Below are 19,732 nucleotides of genomic sequence, written 5' to 3'. Positions count from 1 at the left end.
CTATGAATACTCTGAACAGTAAATGCCAAGCGTAAGGATTACATAGTGCCAGTTGTCATCATTATGGTCTCTGCACCTATAGAGTTCACAGTTCACTGGTTTACACAGCACACACAGGAAGCTGGTGGACTAAGAAGGACACAAGTTCATTTGTTAGAGCTGATGGGAAGCTCCTCCACTGAACACTGTGCAGAGATCATGCTCCCCAGAAGTCCAGCCCCAGGCACCGCCCAGTAAGAGACTGAGTCACAGTGGCATTCTTACACAGTGACAGGAACCCTGTGATGATGACGAAGACCTTTAGTCAGTACTCACTCTAGGACAGGCACTTTTCAACGTGCTTTCTGTAAACTAACTCAAGTTACACGCACCTTGTCATCTCCATTGTGCAGACAGAGAAACTGAGGCACAGAGAGATGAGGTAACTTGTTCACGGGCACTGGTAGAGCTGGGATTTGAACTGAAGTAGTTTATGTCCAAAATTAGCTTGTATGTTACCCAGGTCACCTTCAGTGTACCACTGACATCCATCGACTATGAAAGAATTATGTAAGTGGTTCAGGAGGCTGAGGGCAGGAGGACTGCAAGTTCAAGGCCAGCCTCAGCAATTTAGCCAGGCCCTGAGCAACTTAGTGAGATCCTGTCTCAAAATAAAAAATAAAATGGGCTGGGGATGTGGCTCAGTGGTTAAGCGTCCCTGGATTCAATCCTCAGTTCAAAAAACAAAAATTATACAATGTGACCAGGGGTGCTGCTCACCAACTTATCTGAGTATCATTCATTTGCTTTGGTTGACCTTGATTGAGTCCCTGGTTCTAAGGAGAGGAATAGTTGGGTGCTGAAAGGAAGCCAGGATCTTTTTGTCAAGAAGCTATTTTGGGTGATCAGTCTTCTTTTTTTTTAATATTTTTATTATTTATACGTGGGCATAATACCTTTATTTATTTTTTATATGGTGCTAAGAATCAAACCCAGGGCATCACGCATGCTAGGCAAGTGCTCCACCACTGAGCTACAGCCCCAGCCGGGGAGATCAGGAAGAGACAGGCTCCCCGCTGGGGAGCACAGAGACTGTTCAGTGACACACAGGAGGAAGAATGACTCTGATGGGGGGAGGGCAATTTGGTTTGCAGAGGGGGTCTCCATGGACAAACGGTCAATTAAGAAAATGGTATTCCAGTCCTAGGAAGAGCACAAGGAAAGACCTAGGCCGGCATAGGTGGCACGGTTTGGCTGAAGCATGCAGGCGAGGGAGAGTGGCTGAGGTCTGGTGAGGGTCCCATGGGCTTCCAGGGCCACACTGCGGGGGCCTTGAACTCTGGCTCAGGAAGGTGGATTTCAATTAGGAGGAAATGGAGGTTCTTGAAAGCCTTTGGGAATGGGAACAAATTGATCAGCAGTGGGATTTGGAAGAAGGATCCCCAGTTCTTGGAGAGTGAGTTTCAGAAAGCGAAGGCACCTACCAGGGACAGAGGCCACGGCAGAGGGAACCAAGAGAAGAGGGGAGGAGAAATAGGAAGGGCACCGCAGAGATGATCGGCCACCGCCCTCCTCTCTTTACCACTGAGCCCCCCTGGAATACCCCCCCACTGTCTGGCCAGCAACCCGCGCTGACGAGATGAGCTGGGTTCAGAAGAGCTGGCTGCAGCATTAGGCTAAGAAACGGGAAAACGCAGGCCACAGAAGTGATTTTCACATGGAGGACAGGACTGCTCTGTGACCTTGAAGGTCAGCTTCCACTGCTGGAAAAGAGAGCGCGCACCCGGAATCTCTTTATTTTTATAGGGGGATCAACGAAGGAGTTTGGATAGAATGTTCTTCACCAAACAAGGCAGGGGAGAAGGTTTCAAGGGTGGAGTCTTGCTTGGTGATGTCCTGTGTCAGCGGATTGATCGACCTCGTGACAAGTCACACCCATCTCAGGTGCTGTGTGGGATCACAGGCAGAGCCAGAGGAAAAGCACTCCTTTGTCCCACAGCCCAGTCAGAGCGCAGTGCCAGACCTGAGCCCTCATTTGGCTACGATGCGCATAGCTCACACACACAGCCGTGGATGCTCGCGACACCACTTCTCTTAAAATGAAACTCAAAATCATTGACATGATCTGGATCCTTCCTTTGCCTCCCGGATCTCTTGTGGCTCCTGGTGCTTCGGCCAAGAGCCTCCTTAACTCCTGGAAACATGCTGCCCCGTCCTTCTTTTTCCTTCTCACATGCTGTTTCCTAAAATGACAGCCGCCATCCCACACCCTGACTCTTGGTCACACTGGGTCTCATTCATCCTCCCTGTGACAGCTCAGTTGAAGTCCTCCTTGACCCCCTTATACGTTCTCATCGCTCTCTTTGCAGTGCTTGGCACAGTTGCAATTTTATGTTGGTTTGTGTGATTACTTAATGAACGCCTGTCTTGATTGTAAGCTTCATGAGAACAGATAAATATCTACTTGGCTTACCCTTGAACCTCCAGCCGCAGTCCTCTCTGGAGATAATACACTCTCCAAATGCTAGATCAATGAATGGAGAACCCCTAGAGTTTGGGAACTGATTGAATAAGAGAACGAAAGATAATATGAGATTTCTGATCTCTAGTGACAAGAAAAGTGGTGTCGCCATTTACAGCAACAACAAACACAGGACACACCATTTTCCAGGGATGCTTATGAATGCAGCATTGCACATTTTGACTTGGAAGCGCCAGCAGGTCATCAATTTGTCAGGCAGACCATAGTATAATTAATACCATAATTTAAGGGAAATGGTACAGCCAAAGAAAGGGAAGAGTTTGAAGGTACATCAGTAAGAATTAGTTTGTCTGCATATAGAGAAAAAAAAAAGAAGCCCCAAAGAATAGACTTAAATATGAAAGGATTTATTTCTGTCTTATGGAAAAGAAAGTCAAGGGCTGGCAGGGTGGCTCCATGGTGATCTGAGAACCATCCTGTCTCTACACTATCATTCTTAGTATGTAGATTCTATCCTCAAAGTCTTATTTGGCCCAAGATGGCTGCCAGAGGTCTAGTCATCAAATCTATATTGCTGGCAGCAGGAAGGAAGACGGGAAATGTGAAATAGACTTGCCTAAAGGCCTGATAGTGCACTGACCAAACTTAGAAAAGGGATGGGGCTGGGGATGTGGCTCAAGTGGTAGCGCGCTCGCCTGGCATGCGTGCGGCCCGGGTTCGATCCTCAGCACCACATACAAACAAAGATGTTGTGTCCACCGATAAATAAATAAATAAATATTAAAAAAAAAAAAAAACAAACTTAGAAAAGGGGTGCATCTTACTTCAAGGAAAACTGAAAAATGCATCCTTTAGGAGGGTCCATTGCTACCCTGAACAAACTCAGAGATTCTGCTGGTAAAAAATAATGGCTATCAGGTGCTGGGGTTGTGGCTCAGTGGTAGAGCCCTCGCCTAGCATGCATGAGGCACTGTGTTCCATCCTCAGCACCACATAAGAATAAAGTCCATCAACAACTAAAAAATTTTTTTTTAAATAATGGCTATCACATGGGCAATGGTTTATTCTACTTCCCCCTGGGAGGGAAGAATAAAAGGTCACTGGATTAGACAAAGGAGAAAGGGAAGGGAGAGGGGAGGGGAATGGGAGAGAGAGGAGAATGGATTGGACATCACTTTCCCATGCTCATGTGTGAATACACAACCAGTGAAAGTCCATTACAAACACAAGAACGGGGTCCTGATTAGAGTAAGCTCTACTCCGGGTATGTATTATGTGTCAACAGACACTTTACTCTAGTGTATATCTAAAAATAACACATTTTAAAAAGAAAAAGAAACTTGTGGAATAGACACAAAGTCAGCATGTTACCATGAAAAAATAAGTACATAAAGATTCCCCCAGGTAGGAAGAATGGTCAGATCCAGGGACAGGAGGCATTTCAGAGCAGCCAGCAATCCCAGCAATCACTTGCCTTTTTCCTGTTACAGAGACTTGACTCATAGAACAAAGAGACTGGGCTGACGTCACCTCCCAAGCCAGACTCACATCACCTTGATGAAGTGATGGAAAAGACTGTGGGGAGGATTTGTAGCCTGTCCCCCTGAACATGCCTGAACACGGGCTGACTCTATGGAGCACTCCAGTGACTCAAAGGACAGTCTGGAATGGAGCAGGGTTTGAGTCCCAGCTATGTGTCCTTGGGCAGGGACACACAGCTTCTATGTGCCTCAGTCACTGAGTTATGGAGTAGTGGTGGAGTATGTTCACAGACCATAAATAGAGGTCATACGATTATCATTTTTAGAAAGCAACAGATAGTTCTGAAACAATTGAATCAGGGAACATACGAGACATGAATGAATGAAATTAGAACAGGCAGCTGACCATCTTAGATGGTTTTGCTGTTTGCTTGTCTAGTTAGTTGACGTACCATCACTGTGATAAAATGCCTGAGAAAAGTCAATGTAAAGGAGGAAAGGTTTATTTTGGCTCATGGTGTCAGAGATTTCAATCCACTGTCGCTTTGCCCAATTCTGACAGGCCTATGGTGAGGCAGAAGACTATGGAGAGCAGCACATACATAGCATGACATTTCTCATTGTGGCAGCTGGGGGCGGGGGAGGGGGAGGGAGGGAGGAGGGATCAGGGACACAGTATACCCTTCAAGGCACACTCCCAATGACCCACCTCTTTCAACCAGGCCCTCCCTCCTTAAAGTTCCTCTACCTCCAAGAGGCATCACCATCTGGTGACCAATCTTTCAACCCATGAGCCTTTGGGAGACATTCCACATCCAAACACACTTGGTAGCAGCTACAAAACAGGATAGATAGGCACTAGTGTCCCTTTATAACCCATTACTCTAGCTCTCCACATTTACCCTCCAAGCAACTGCACTTCCTTGGACTCATTGTGGCCTTCCTGCCAAACCACACCACGCTCCTTCCAGACATTTGATCCTCTTCTAAGCACACCAGTCCCATGAAGGATAGCTAGACGCAGGCTTCCTCCTGGATTTCATTTCCTCCTCTCACCTTCACGTGTCCTCATACATCCCTTATCTCACTCTTCTACCTTCTGGGCATCAAACTCCTCTCCCATTCATGGCAGGGAGCTTACCACTGAGGGACAGTCTAAAGTAGACAGTAGCCATAGGCTCTGGCCTTTGAGTACGGGCACCTTGGTGACTAATGCTGATGCCACTTTAAAAGACATCAAAATATGAGGGAAAACACAGATAACTGTACTCTATCTGCATCTCCCCCCTTCCTCCTCTACGTCTGGCATGTTCCCATTTATCTATTATTGTCTAGTCTTTGCCTCTGTAACTGGTTTCATGTTGTAATTAGTCTTTTTTTGTGGAATTTTTAAAGCTAGGAAATAGTTATATTTATGGTCTTTTCCGTATTGTCTTAAAAAAATACTTCATTCCTTCAATACCAACACTCAAAGTAAAACAGTCTTAAATTACCAGATGAAACCTGCAAAACTCTGTAAACACTATAAGTGAGGTCCTCATTAAAATTAATTTATTTTCATTGGGTATAAACTGGATTCTGGTTTTATTTGGAAATGTGGGATTTATGCCTGTTGTAAAATATGGCAATAAGTCCCCAATTGGTGTAGCCTGGACTGTCCGCCAGCTGGACAGGAAACGGAACCCAGTATTGGCCTGTGTGAAGGTTTCACATCCAGAAAGCCTGAAGCCCTCTGCGGTGGGAGCACTCCTGCAGGGTTAGGCTTCTGCCACGAACCAGCTAGGTGACTGGGGGAAAGCGGCTTCATTTCTCTGGGGCTTTAGCTTTCCCCTCTGTACAATAAGGAGACTGGATTAAATTCTTTCCAAGTCAATAATCCTCATGCTAAAAGTACACATGGAAAGTATTGGAGCAGCTTCTTAAAAAAGATGACTTTAAAAAAAAAGCAACTTCTTAAGAAGTCCAGGTCACCTTCTCAGAGGCTGATTTAGTCACCTGGGTTTCTGCTGAAGAATCAGCACTTTTGATGAGTAACCCCAGGTAATTCTCAACCGGGAGTCTGAGGATCCAGCTCCAATATTCTGTATCTTCTTGTAGAACATGTACATTCTAGAAAAAGAACAAGAATGAGGAGGACAAGGAGGAGAAGTTCAAGAAATAAGAAAGAACCCTATTATCCTCAAGAAAAGAGGTTCAAGGGCAAGTACCGTGGCGATTAGCAGAGTTGAACTGTTTGCATGACCTCTCTCCTTGAGCTCTATGCAATCCCTTCTCAGCCGCATACTGGGAACCTGATCAGAGGCTGCCTTGTGTATTATCTAACTGCTCCCTATGAGTGAGTGTCTTATCCATTTAAAGTGCGATTCTTCTAGTGGTGGAGTCTGCTATGACCCACTGGGCTCTTGGAGCACCCCTGCACAATGCCAAGGAAATCCCCAAAGACTCGATGTGATACCACCATAAGTGGAGTCATGGTTAACTTTGAACCCTGGAAGAGGAGCCCTTTTCAGTTTCAAACAAAGTGTAGGGTGATGGGTACAGTCATGCTTTTTTTTTTTTAGTGTTAATTGGGGACTGCTTGAGTACAGGACATTGAAATAATATCAGTAGGTAAAACTTAATTTGTGTCTTAAATGATACCTTCTTTCTTTCTCCTTGTATGGTGGAAGGAGACAACTAATTCTCAGGGGTCTCTTTTATAAGGGCACTGTGACAAAATACCTGCGGTAATCAACTTAAAAGGAGGAAAGGTTTATTTTGGCTCACAGTTTCAGTTCATGGTCACTTGGCTATTGTTTGGGCCTATAGGGGCACAATACATCATGGCAGGAATACATTATAGAAGAGACCTGTTTGTCTCATGTTAGCTGGGAAGCAAAGAGAGACAGGAAGGGACCAAAGTCTTGATAGTCCCTTTCAAGACTATAAACCTGTGACCTAACTTCCTCCCAGTAGGCCCCACCTCTTTTCCTTTTTTTTCTTCTTTTGGTAGTACCAGGGATCCCTCCCAGGGCCTCACACATATCAGGGAAGCACTTTTCCACTGAACCACATCCCCAGCCCCTAGGCCCCCCTTCTTTAAGGTTTTATCACCTCCCAGTAGCACAGCAGGTTGGGGACCAAGCCTTTCACACGCGGGCCTCTGGGAGACATTTCAGATCCAAACTGTAGCATTCTGCTCCTGCCCCAAAGGCCCATTTTCATCTCAAAAAGCAAAATGCATTCAGCCCATCTCCAGAAGTCCCCAAAGTCTCCACAGTCCCAGCTGTTGTTCAAACGTCCAAGTCCAACGTCTCCTCTGAGACTCAAGAGAAACTCAGCTGTAAGCCTCTGGAAAATGAATAGAACAAGTGACACACTTTCAAGAGACAATGGCCCCGGGTAAACATTCCCATTCCAAAAGCTTAGAATAGGAAAACAATAAGGAAGAATCGGATCAGAGTAAGATGGAAGCCCAGCAGAGCAAACACTCCATCCTGCAGCATCTGGGGCACACGGTGGCTAGAGATGAGCTCCAAAGGGCTGGGGTGCCCCAGGCCTACAGCCCTGCTGGCTGCAGTCTGCGGCTACTCTCTTGGGCTGGCTCTACTTGCTTCCAGCAGCTTCCCTGGGCCAGCGCTCCACATTCCTGGCATCTCCAGTGTCGGCTTCACTCTCAGTTTCACGCATGTCCCTGTCAGGAGCTGCCTGCAGCGACTCCAACCTCTGCCACATGCTGCCTGCTCTCCCAGGCTCTCCTCTGGAATCTCAGCACAAGCCTCCAAGACTCCGTAACCCTGGCACACCGCGTGCCCGCGAAACCAGCAACACGTGGCAAAACCAGGGTTTGCCACTGGCATGAGCAGAATCCCATTCCTAAGGGTGGGGCCCTCCTGAGGCCCCGCTGTCCTCCAATACCACCATCTTGGTGATTAGGTTTCAACATGAACTTTAGGGAGAAACAAACATTCAGGCCACATAGCACCAGGCAATGCTCTAGGTGATTTACCCACACGCACCCATTTCAACCTCATGATCAGACGACAAGGCGGGTATTTGTATTGGACTCATTTCCCCAAAACCGAAGCGTAAAGAAGTTAAGTAGCCCACGGAGGGCGGCACATCCAGCAGGCAGAAGACCCAGGGTCCCAGGCAGGGCAGTTCACCTCTGGAGCTGAAATTCCTTCCACTTTGCTCCTCTGCCTCTCATATGTTTGAGGGGCCTCAGACCTCCCTCAGCTGTGGCCTGTGACCCCAAAGATCTCCACGATCCCTTTCCCAGTTATCCCATTTGTATCTTCTTCTCAAGGAAGGCTGTGTGGAGGGGGGGATAGCCCTGGGGAAATAAGGGCACTGGGGATGAACAAGAGTGGGCTCCCGGCCATACTGCTCAGTAGACAGCCAGAAACCTTGGCCCGGTAGGCAGAGCAAATACAGGGACTGCTTAGCAGTGGCAGTCACACCCTGTGGGACCTGACTGCAAACATACATACCATGGCAAGAGGAATGAGCAATCCAGCCGTGGCCAGCTTCTCTCCACCCTTTGACAAGCTCTACAGCGCTGGGGTGTAGCACAGAGATAGAGTGTCACAGCACACTTAAAGCCCTGGATTCCATCACACACACACACACACACAAAGTCTGGCATATTTTCCTGAAATGTAATTTTTTTCCCTCAAGTGAATATGCTCTTATTCTTCAGCTGATTAGATGAAAGGGATAAAACGTCCCATGCATACAAAGTTTCCTCCTGCAGGAGGTGAGCAGATAATTCACTGCCTGGATTTGAAACAAAGGCACCTAGGACAACACACAAGGTGTAGACTCAGTAAACAACCAGCTGACTGGCACCTCTGAAACTCATTTCTGCCCCTGAGTTGTTTTCCTGATCTTTTCCCCGACCCCTTCTTCTCTATTTTTCACCTCTTTGGTGAGGTCCAAAGCAGCAGGCTTTTCCTTCTTTCCATTAAAATGCGAAACTATCCTTCGCTTTCCACCTTCGAGTCCTGGGACCCAGAGGCGAGAAATGAGGGCAGGGGTAAAGAGAAACATATAAAAAATAAATGAGCCATTCATAAAAATGAATATTATCACCAAAAGGAGCCGTCTGCCAACATCTCCATGTATGTATTAACTCAGATGGTTTCTCTGTAACAACACGGAATTAAGCCAATACATCATCTTTTTAGTGGCTGCTCAGCTGATTTACTATTAACTTTAAACAACCATTGTGAAATGAGCGCCTCACTTTGCCATAATGATGATGAGATTTCACCCAGGATTATTTTTTATAATGTAAGCCTCAAAATTGGCAAAATAAATTTCAGCTGTGCTTAGTACAGCCCTCTGAAGGAGCCAGATACTCAGGTGGGGGAAAACGGCTTCATTTAACCAGCTCCTTGAAGTCATTTCCACAAATCCTACAAATTGGCTTTGTTTTCCTTTAACTTAGCAGAGCTTTCCTGGAAAATCCCAGATGCAAAGATACCAGACCTTTTCAGCATCTCCGTGAGCAGCTGAAGTTATCTTTTTTTTTTTTTTTGTACTGAATGACATACGTATTGGACACCTCTCTGTTCCTCTGAGGCCTGCAAGTCTCTCTAGGTGACAACATGAAAAAAGCCCACCAAGGGCTTTCCCGCTGACAGCTGGGTCCTGGGGACAGTCTGAGCACCTGGTTCTTATTTCTTACTTGGCGATTCGCTGGGTGGCACTCATCTTTTCCTTCTCTGCTTCTCGTGCCAGTTGTGACTGTAAAGAAGGGCGACTGATTTCCACGTGTGGCTTGCTGAGTGAGTGGCATTACTTTGTAAATCTCTACAGGCTACAAGCCCGCGTCTGTCCCCTGCAGTTCCGAGAACAATCTGCAGCGAGCACTGACAGGAAGGGCCATTATGGTCACTGATGTTCTCGCCATCTGGAATGGTTGCAGTTGTCAGGCGCTGAGATGACTCACTGTGCTGAGGAATCATTTCTCTAATGGCAGCACTAATCAGGAGGGATGGAGCCGTTGCTAAGAGCCGCTGCGAGAAGAAAATGCCCTGCCAGATGAAAAGGAAGGGCTGTTGATTTGTTTTTGCCCTTTTGAAAATGAAGTAGCTTGGAATGTCATCCTTGGTTGCCACAGGCCATCCTTCACAGCGGGAGCCTGGACCTCCGGCCAGCCTGCAGGAGCAGTGTGGGCCGTCTGAATGGACAGAGGACCTGGGCTGGGTGTTCGGCCTTTCCTCTCTGTGGCCAGCTGTGCCCTGCAAAGACTGGGTCATTCTCCTTCAGAGGTTTAGCAGGTTGGGGAGGAAAGGGCAGCTCCAGCAGATGTGGACCCAGTGTTTTAAGCCTCCCGAGTCCTCTCTCTAGCCTTTGTCCCAGAGCTGTTCTGTGTAAGCTCTAATGTCACTGCAGGGACACCCCCACCCCCTTGTTAGTTAGAGTTGGACCCTGCAGAAATTAGCAGGTGGAGACAAGGACAGAGGTCAACAAGTACACACTGAACCTTCACTGAGGGCTGGGCATCTGGTGAGCCCCCGGGAACAGCAAAGCACAGAGCAGGATTCCTGCCATCCAGGGGTCCCCCCAACTTCACTGCAGGGGCCCTCTCCCAATAATGGCCGACTTCCCAGCCTTCTCCAAATGTGGAGGTAAGCAGTTCCTCAGGTGTGAGGTAGCTAGGTAGGAGGGATGGGTGTTTGCTTAGAGCAGGATGATGAAGGACAATATGGCCCCAAGGGCAAGGCACTCCCTTTTCACAACACAGAATCTGCAAGTCATGCCTGGAGACCCATTTATACAGGAACTTTCCATTAATAGGGGCTTCCGGAAGTAGGAGGGAGTCAGCCAGGAACAATCCACTCACTAGGCAGCAGCCTGTCCTGTGGGCCCCTTGCCTGGCCTGCCTACAGTGCCCACAGGGTCAGTAAGAGACGCATGTTAGTTTTTTGTCGCCGTGACTAAAATGTGGGATAAGAATAATTTAGAGGAGGAAGAGTTTATTTTGGGCTTATGATTTCATAGGTTCAGTCCATGGTTGACCAACTCCATGGCTTTGGGCCTGAGGTTAGACAGAACGTCGTGAGGGAAGGGAACGTCGTGAAGGAAGGGAACGCAGGGGAAAGCCGCTCAGCTCATGGCTCCTGGGAAATTGAGAGAAAGAGAGAGAGAGAAGGCGAGAGCCAGAGAGGAGCCAGGGACAAGATATGGTCTGAAGTGACACATACCCTCCATCTACACCCCACCTGCCTACCATTACCACTGGTAGTCCATTCAAATTATTAATCCACCAAATAGATTAACCCACTAATGAGGTTAGAGCCCTGATCATTTCCTAAAAGCCCCATCTCTGATCATGCTGCACTGGGGATAGTGCTTGCAACAAATCAGCTTTTGGGGGGAACATTCCAGATCTAAACCCTGATAGTACATCCAGCCATCCATACAGCTACATGCAACAGTATCCAGAAGGTTCTTTAACTCAGGACACCTTGATGGTATCGTAGGAATGGATTCAAATAGGCCAACTCTCCCTATGGATTGGGAACTTTCTATATTCACAGCAGTGACCAGTGACCTTCAGCACAGATTCTAAAGGACATGTGGTGTGACGACTCACAAATGAACTGCTCAAAACCCTCAGTCATAAGGGCCATCTGTTTTGCTGTCAGCTGGGCTCTTCTTATGACATATAAGGTCTGTGGTTTCCTCTGGTATTAGATTCCTGGAGGTGCCCTGACAAATTACCATACACTGGGCACAAAACAGAAGAAATGGATTCTTTCCTAGTTCTGGAGGCTGGAAGCCCTAAATCAATGTGTACACAGAATTGGTTCCTTCTGGAAGTCCTGAGGGAGAAAATCTATTCCGTGCTTCTGTTAACTTCTAATGGGCGCTGGCATTCTTTGGCATTTTTTGGCTTGTGGATACATAACAGCAGTCGGTCCAATTTTGTCACGTGGCCTTCTCTCTATGTCTTTTCTTCTTATAAGAACACTCGTCTTTGGATTTAGAACTCACCCAGTTGGTCAATTCAGAACAATCTTATGTCTGCACCATTAACTGAATTATATCATTTTTCCAAGTAAGGTCACCTCCACAGGTACCTCAGGCAGGTCCAGGACATATTTGGAGAGCCATAATTCAACCCGCTACACCCACTCTCTGGGTACTTTCCCCAAGCCAGCCTTTGCTGGGATGCCTCACGGATCTTAAAATTCTTTATATTACTAAAACAAGGTGTGTCCCTCCTATATCCTGCGCAACATTTCCTGCTACTTATTAATTGTTGTTAATGTAGGGATCGATTTTCAGCGCCCACAGGCTTGACCTGCTAACCTCGGGGCTTTGTGCTTGACCCTCTGGGTTTCTTTTTTGTGGCACAGTCTTTCCTCTATTAGTGGGAAGACTGTGGTCCAGCTGAAAGCCCACCCCCACTCTTTTTCCCACTGGGCAAAACAAGAACGTCATGACATTTTCCCTGGTGGTGGCAGTTGAGGGTGTCCTTTTTATCCATTTCATATCCATTGCCATGTGGTGGCTACATCTTCCTTTTCTGTGATCTTCCCACCTGCTAGAGTTTGGATCTTAACTGTCCCTCAAAGGTCCGTGTGTCAAAGGCTTGGCCCCAGCCTGTGGCACTCTTGGGAGGTGGTGGAACACTTAGAAAGTGGGGCTTAGTAGAAAAAGCTAAGGCATTGAGAGTCTTGGGGGGATATTGGAACCTCAGTCCCTTCCTGTCTCTCTCATTCCCAGATGCCATGAGATGAACAGCCCTCCTTGGCCACCTGTGCCTGCCGTCGTCATACCCTGTGCCACCCCAGACCCCAAGCAACAACCAACCATGAACTGAACCTCTGAAGATGTGAGCCAAAATAGACCTTTTCCCATATAAATCATTTATCTCAGTTATTTGCTACAGTAGTAGAAAACTGACTAACACCATTGTTCCTCTTCTTTGGCCTGGCCTAATGCAGCTGCTACCTGGGGAAGGTGACAGTGTTCCTAAAAAAAAAAAACAAAAAACAAAAAAAAAACTGTTATAAAGGAATTTACCAGCATCCTTGATCCTAAGATAAAAGCTGATGATACCTTCATAGAATCTGCATGTTACCAAATAAATTCATTGTGTTAGCCAGATTTTCATAACTAGGACAAAATACCCGAGAAAAACAACTTAGAGGAGGAATGATTTATTTTGGCTCACCCTTTCAGAGGTTTCAGTTCATGGCTGGCTGTCTCCATTAATTTGGGCCTGAGGCAAGACAAAGCGTGATGTGGAAGGACTTAATGAAGGAAAGCAGCTCCTCACATTAGCCAGGAAGCAGAGAAAGAAAGGGAGGATGGGGCTGGGGATAAAGAATGTCCTTCCTGTCACCCCCCCCCACCCCAGTAACCCACTTCCTCCAGGTAGGTCCCACCTCCTACTGTTTCCACACCTCCCAATACTGACATCAAATATGAATTCAGTACATTGATCTACCAATGAGGTCAAAGTTCTCATGATCCAATTACATCCCCAAATTACTGCATTGGGGATCAGGGCTTCAATACATGAGTTTTTAGGGGATGGATCCTATCCAAACCATAATACTCATTGAATCCTCTCAATTACCCTGTTACTATTTCTATCCATCTTTCACAATCAAATCGAGGCCTAGAGAGGCTGTGTACCTGACCCAAAAAATAATCAATAGGAGAAAAGATGGAGGCATAACCCCATCAAGTCTGACGTGAGAGTCCCATGCATCTCTGCAAACTGCCTCCCAGGGGGACAACAGAGGGACAGGCACCAGGGCTGGCAGCCAGAGTCCTGTCCTGCGCTTCCCAATGTCCACCATCCCTTTGGAGCTCTCCCACTTGAGGTTGAAGCTCCCCGTCATTCATCTGAACCAGGCGGGGCCACACGACTCTACCTTGAATTTCTCACGGCACCATCACACCTGGGCTGAGGCTGTGAAAGCAAGCCTGGACAAAACTCAGGGAGGAACAACAGGCTGCAGCATCCTCTGGCTCTTGGGATGTGCTTGCCACCTTGCTCCTGGGCTGCTGCCACAATGGAGGCATTGTATTCCCTCCCCTGGAGGAAAGGGGCACAAAAATTGTCTTAATTCTAGTTTGAGGGCTGGGGAGGCCTGAGAAGAAGAGTTTGCCTGTGCTGAGCTCCCACTTCTGGCTGCTCCTGAAGACCAACCTCTTCTCTCACAGAATGCTGGGGAAATTCATCCTTTCACCCACAGGGAGTTGGTCTTACCCCAGGCTCACACCCAAAGCCCCACATGATAATACCTGGCATCACCCCAAGATCTGCAGGTCCAGGAGCAAACAAGAGTCTGTGGTGCTGAGAATCGGTGCTTCATCCCCACATAACTTGTCAAAATTTGCTTTTTTTTAAACATGCCAGTGATGGAACCCAAGTCCTTGTCCACACCAGGCAAGCACTATACCACTGATCTACACCCCAAGATCAACAGAAGCTCACCTGTACCTCTTAGTCCTTTATTCACTGCTATGGTTAGAATAACAGTCCCTGGAAAAGGTGAAAAGAAAAAAAAAAAAAGGAACTGAATTTACAAAGGAATGTGGGATCCTGTTTCATGGATTCGTTGCCATGTGAAGGCATTTTGGCCTCAGTGGACTCGAGGTGTTTTCCAATTAGCGCAAAACACTTAGAGAGTGAGCCTGACGGTGACAGCGACAGGGAGAGCAAACACCTGGCTTCCAGGAAGCAGTCCCCAGCCCACTGGCTGTATTTGGTCTGGTCCAAGCTGTCCCAAACATTAGGGCTTTTGGAGGCATTAACCTCCAGTTTCTGCCGATTCCAAAGCGGAACAGTGTGTGTGTCCAAAAATATTTTCAAACTCAGTGACCTATCAGTCCTGGCCAAAGGCTGCACGCCCTGCAGAAGTGGAAGCAGGATCTTTGCTTTGGGGAAAACCTGCAGTTTGCTTTCTTAAACCACTATCTGATGAGCGGGAGAGGGCTATTTTATTTTGTTTCTTCCCTGAGTAGAAACCTACTTCTGAGTGTGCAGTAAACACAAGTTGTGTGGTATGTACTGAAAATAAATTAATCTTCTTACCCATGCTGGTTTAAAATGGCAACTTACTACTGTGACGATGATAGTGTTTTAGGGTCAAGCTCTTCAAAAGGCAAATAAGAGATTCTCAAATGTTATTACATTGAAGTATTAAACACTAAAAGTTCAATTTGCCTACAGCTCGTAGGTTAGGCTGTTATGAAGGTAGTTTAGTCATTATATGGCATCTTCCTGCAGATTCAAGGAAGATGCGTAGAAGATGAAGGCGCATTGAAACTCATAGTCTGTATAATTGAAATGCACTAATAAAAATAAAATTTTAAAAATGAAGGCTACTGAGTTTTTGAGTTTCCAGGAAGGAAACTTAGTGATCCAATTTATCTCATAGATGAGGGGACAAAAGAGGTTTATTGATAAGTTGGGGAAAAACTCATCAACTTCCAAGAAGGTACAATTTTTGGCCTGTGACTAATTGACAACTGGCCTTAAGCAATCTGGGCTGTACACAGCCCCACGGCTTATTGCTGGCGGTTGATGGAACAGTATGCAACACTGAACCATACAGGGGCCTTTTGGTCATTTTTCTATCTCCTTAATCCCTGTCTAGCTCATGTTGAGTTGGAGAGTTCTCACATTTTTTTTTTTTTGTAATTTTTAGGAAAATCTTGGTGTTGCTTCCTGATCACCATGTGAGCTGCGTCCCTCAGCCACACTGTCCTGCCATGATGTTCAGCCTCACCTCAAGTCTGTGGACTGAGACCTCTGAAACCACAACAGAGCTGTGGAGAGAATAACTATCTTGATCTGGAAAAGGTTGGAGACAGGATTTGAATTCACAACTGACTCCCAGCTCCTACAAGAAAGAGGGACCCAGTTCTTGGAGAGGGGATTATCACCTAGGAATTCATGACCAGATTCTGGATCCTGGAGGACCAGCACCAGCCATGGAAGTTGCCACCACTGCTGAGATACGACAGGTCCTGCTGCTTTAATGCCATTTCCAGAAATATTGAGGTTCACTTGGCATTGGTCCTGTTAGTAAGTTAGTCGATTTAGCAAAACAACAACAAAAACCAGCATACCCAGGTAAATCTGAACCTCCAACAAACAGCAGTTTGTAAGTATCATATATAATGGATTTCCAAGTGGGGAGTTACTTTTTTCTCTATTTTCTGATTTGTAATCTAAAGAATGTCAGTATGTGTAGAACGGTTATGGGTGATCCACAAAAAGAAAAAAAAAAGAAAGAAAGAAAGAAAGAAAAAAGTTCTGTGGACAAATCAGTTTGAGATTCCAAGTAAATAAAACCACCTGGTTTGGTGTGTGTGTGCTTCAACTGCAGGGTACTGCAGAGCCTTGTCCTGTTAGGATCCTGTCAATATGCATCAGACTCTTTGGGAAGAGAGCATCTAGTGTTTTCCAAGCTGATGAGACCATGACCCTATGAAGGAATCCATTTTGGGAAACAGTATAGGTGGATCTGTTTTCCTCATGGATGTTATTTTACAAAACAATTACTTGATCACAATTTTCTGCAACCTCGAACCTGTTTATACCTATAATATTACCAATGATTTTAATAAAATTAAGGAATTTATATAAAAGAAATCTCAGCTGGCTGGTTGCATTGAATGTGGTGACCATGCTCTTGCCGTGATGGAGGAGGTCTAGTATTTAGATTCTTACTTGCTTACCAGCTCTCTCTTGCTGCTGTTTTGTTTTATTGCTAATTAAATTCCTCTTAACCTTCCGTCTGTCTTCATTTTGGACTTTTTAATAAGCTAAGAACCAGGAGGCCTGGATTTGAAGCTTAATTCTGTCATAATGGAGCGGTGTGAACTTGGAGTTGTCATTTAAACCCCTCTGCACCTCATTTTCTCTTTTGCAATATAGATCTCATGAAACAAGGAATTGTAAATTTGATGAGATCAGAGATGCTTTTTTAGTATAGCAAAAAAAAAAATTGTCTGGCTGTCTCTTTCTCTCTTTTTCTGAAGATGAAAAAATTGAAGATCAGAGAAATGAAAAGAATTGCCCCAAACCTTCCCCGCCCAGGGTTGATAATACAAATGGAGTTATAAGCAAAGGATATTGTAACAACTTATGTAATCCTCTGAATTCAGAGTTGCCTCTGGCAAAATATTCAGGTCGACAAAGCCTGTTTTCTTACCTTGCCTTTCAGCTTTCCACTCATCTCTAAATACCATTCAAATTTGCAGCTATTGTTTGCTAGGGATTGGAAAATGCAATCATAGCATGTCTAACGTGGCTTTTGACAATATACTTAAGGACAGCTGTATTTGTATCCCTCAGGAAATACACCACCAGAAGTTGTGTTTGCTAAGCAACTTTCAGAAGTCTGAATGTCGCATGCTGGTAGCTTCTCAGCCTCAGCCTTTTACTGCCGCAGTAGAATCTTAAACATTAAAGAAGATTAGTGCACCATACAACGGTGCCTGGAGAAAAATGGGCAAGATGTCAGCAGTTTAGATGGCAGTCTCTGGGTGTGATGATCATTCTCTGTTCTTCCTAAAAGCTTGGCGATTTCTCAGAACCTTAATTTAAAACAATATGAATTTAGAAAGCACATGTGAATGAACTGTGATTAGTTTTCAAATGCTTTCACTTCAATTGCAGCTCCAAAATATTGGCCTAAACTCTTAAAGTAGACCTATAGAATCACACCTTGGTTCAGGGTTGAAAAAGAAACTCTTAATATCAGGGAATCGTGTTAGACTTTGGATCAAATGGACATTTTTTCCAGTCCCTAGCACTCAATAGTTGGAGTCAATTAAAGTGGAATGGGGGCCTCGGCATCTGTATTGTTTTGAAGTTCCAGATGTTTGTCCATATCTACTTGTCAGGTGCATTGACCATTGAGAGGCCTTTAGTTGTTTCGGGCTTACAGTGGAGAGTTGACAGAAAATTTTTGGTGAAAGTCAGATTGGGCAATCTGAAGAAATTAATAAAGAAAAAAGTTACAAAGTCATGGGTAGAGTGTAGGGAAACCCACAGGGGAGAGTGCAGTACCCTAAGTTAGCAAGAATCGAGACCCACTACCACTGAGGCCTGTAGGGTCCAGGAAAAGGAGTGGTCACTGGAAGGAATGGGGGTAGCTGTATGGAAAAATTGACCAGAGACGTAGGACCTTAGAAAAGGAGATAGCCATTAGGTACCAATGCATCACTCATGTCCATCAGCACATGAGGGGATTAACAAAATGTAGTGCACAAGAGAATATTATTCAGCTTTAAAATGAATGAAATTCTGCTACATGCTACAACATGGACGAACCCTGAAAACATTATGCTAAGTGAAATACCACAGGCACAAAAGAACTACCGGATGATTCTCTTCCTGTGAGGCACACAGAATGGGCAAATTCAGAGACAGGGAAAGTAGAATAAAGGTTGCTAGGAGACGGAGGGAGGGATAATGGGCCTTGATGGTTTATTGGGTACAGACTTCTGTCTGGGATGACAAAAGTTTTGGAAAGTGATAGGAGTGATGGTTGTATGACATTGTTACTGTACTTATCACTGTAGTATGCACCTGAAAGTGGTTAAGATGGTAGATGGTGTGTATATTTTACCACCCCCCCCCACACACACACACAAATGCAGATAAGGGGGACAAAGGAAGAAGCCAACCTATAGCATATTCTTCAGGGAGTAATCTGAAGGATTACAACCCCAGTTCCTTCATCCTCACGTCTATTCCTCAACCAGAGTCTCTAATTGAATGACCCAATTAGAAAGCAAGAGAGTTTCCATATGTAGTTCTGAAGGTCAGCCATCCAGGATGCAACAATTCAGGGTGGACTGATTAGTCAAGGTTCTCCAGAGGAGCAGAACAAATAGAAGATACATAGATCAGATAGACAGATAGATAGCTAATAAGATATATAAAAATGAAGATATAGCTCTCTTGATATTTACATAAAAGGGGATTTATTAGATCCGGGTCACACAGAGGCTGAATAGTCCCACAATGGCCATCTGCAGGATAGAGAGCTGAGAAGCCAGTAGTTGCTCAACCTAAGTAGCTGGACGCCTCAGAACAGGAGGGACCAATGACGCAGCTCGAGTCCAAGGCTGAGGGCCTGGAAGCTTCCTGAATCATTGCCGGTGCAAATCTTCATTCAAAGGCCAAAGAATCTGGAGTCTGGTGTCTGAAGGTAACAGCACCAACAAAAACACAGCTGCTCAAGAAGAGACCAGTGTGTCCACCTACTATCCTCCCACTTCCACTGTTTGGCTCCATCTGGGCCTCCAGCCTATTGATTGGGTAGCGCTGCCTACAGTTAGGGCAGGTCTTCCCCACCCCGTTGGTTGACCCACACGCCAATTGTCTCTGGAAGCACCCTCACAGACTCACCTGGAAGTGTGCTTTATCAATTTTCCAGGCATCTCAAAATCTCGCCATGTTGCCCACCAAGATTAACCATCATGGTGAAGACAGGAAGAGATCTGAAAGAGGCAAGGAACCTGGATGGTGTGAGTCTTATATTCCATCATCTGCTCTCTAGAACGTACAATCTTCCTGTCAAAAATGTTGGTATATAGCCAGGCATAGTGACGCATTCCTATAATCCCAGTGACTCAGGAGGCTGAGGCAGGAGGATTGCAGGTTCAAAGCCAGCCTCAGCAACTTAGCGAGAGAGAGAGATCGTGAGCAAATCAGTGAGACCCTGTCTCTAAATAAAATACAAAAAAAGCTGGGCATGTGGCTCAGTGGATAAGTGCCCTTGGCTTCAATGTCTGGTACAAAAAAAAAAAAAAAAAG

At 45.7% G+C, this 19,732-nt stretch overlaps 1 long non-coding RNA gene across 3 annotated transcripts in view; it reads right to left on the bottom strand.

Moving 5' to 3' along the window:
- LOC125619768 overlaps positions 1-19,732 on the bottom strand; it is a 53,502-nt gene that overhangs the window by 8,567 nt on the left and 25,203 nt on the right. For 2 of the 3 annotated variants that reach the window (XR_007351351.1, XR_007351352.1), the window contains one exon: positions 12,851-12,912. The exons of the other annotated variant lie outside the window; for it this stretch is intronic. This is a non-coding gene — a long non-coding RNA (uncharacterized LOC125619768). The remainder of the gene's footprint in view (positions 1-12,850; positions 12,913-19,732) is intronic. 3 annotated transcript variants of the gene reach the window in all.

Source organism: Marmota marmota, unplaced genomic scaffold (genome assembly GCF_001458135.2).
Source record: "Marmota marmota marmota unplaced genomic scaffold, marMar, whole genome shotgun sequence".
NCBI lineage: Eukaryota > Metazoa > Chordata > Mammalia > Rodentia > Sciuridae > Marmota > Marmota marmota.
The sequence above is the reverse complement of the archived record's forward strand: the minus strand, read 5'-3'. Positions and strand labels throughout refer to the sequence as shown.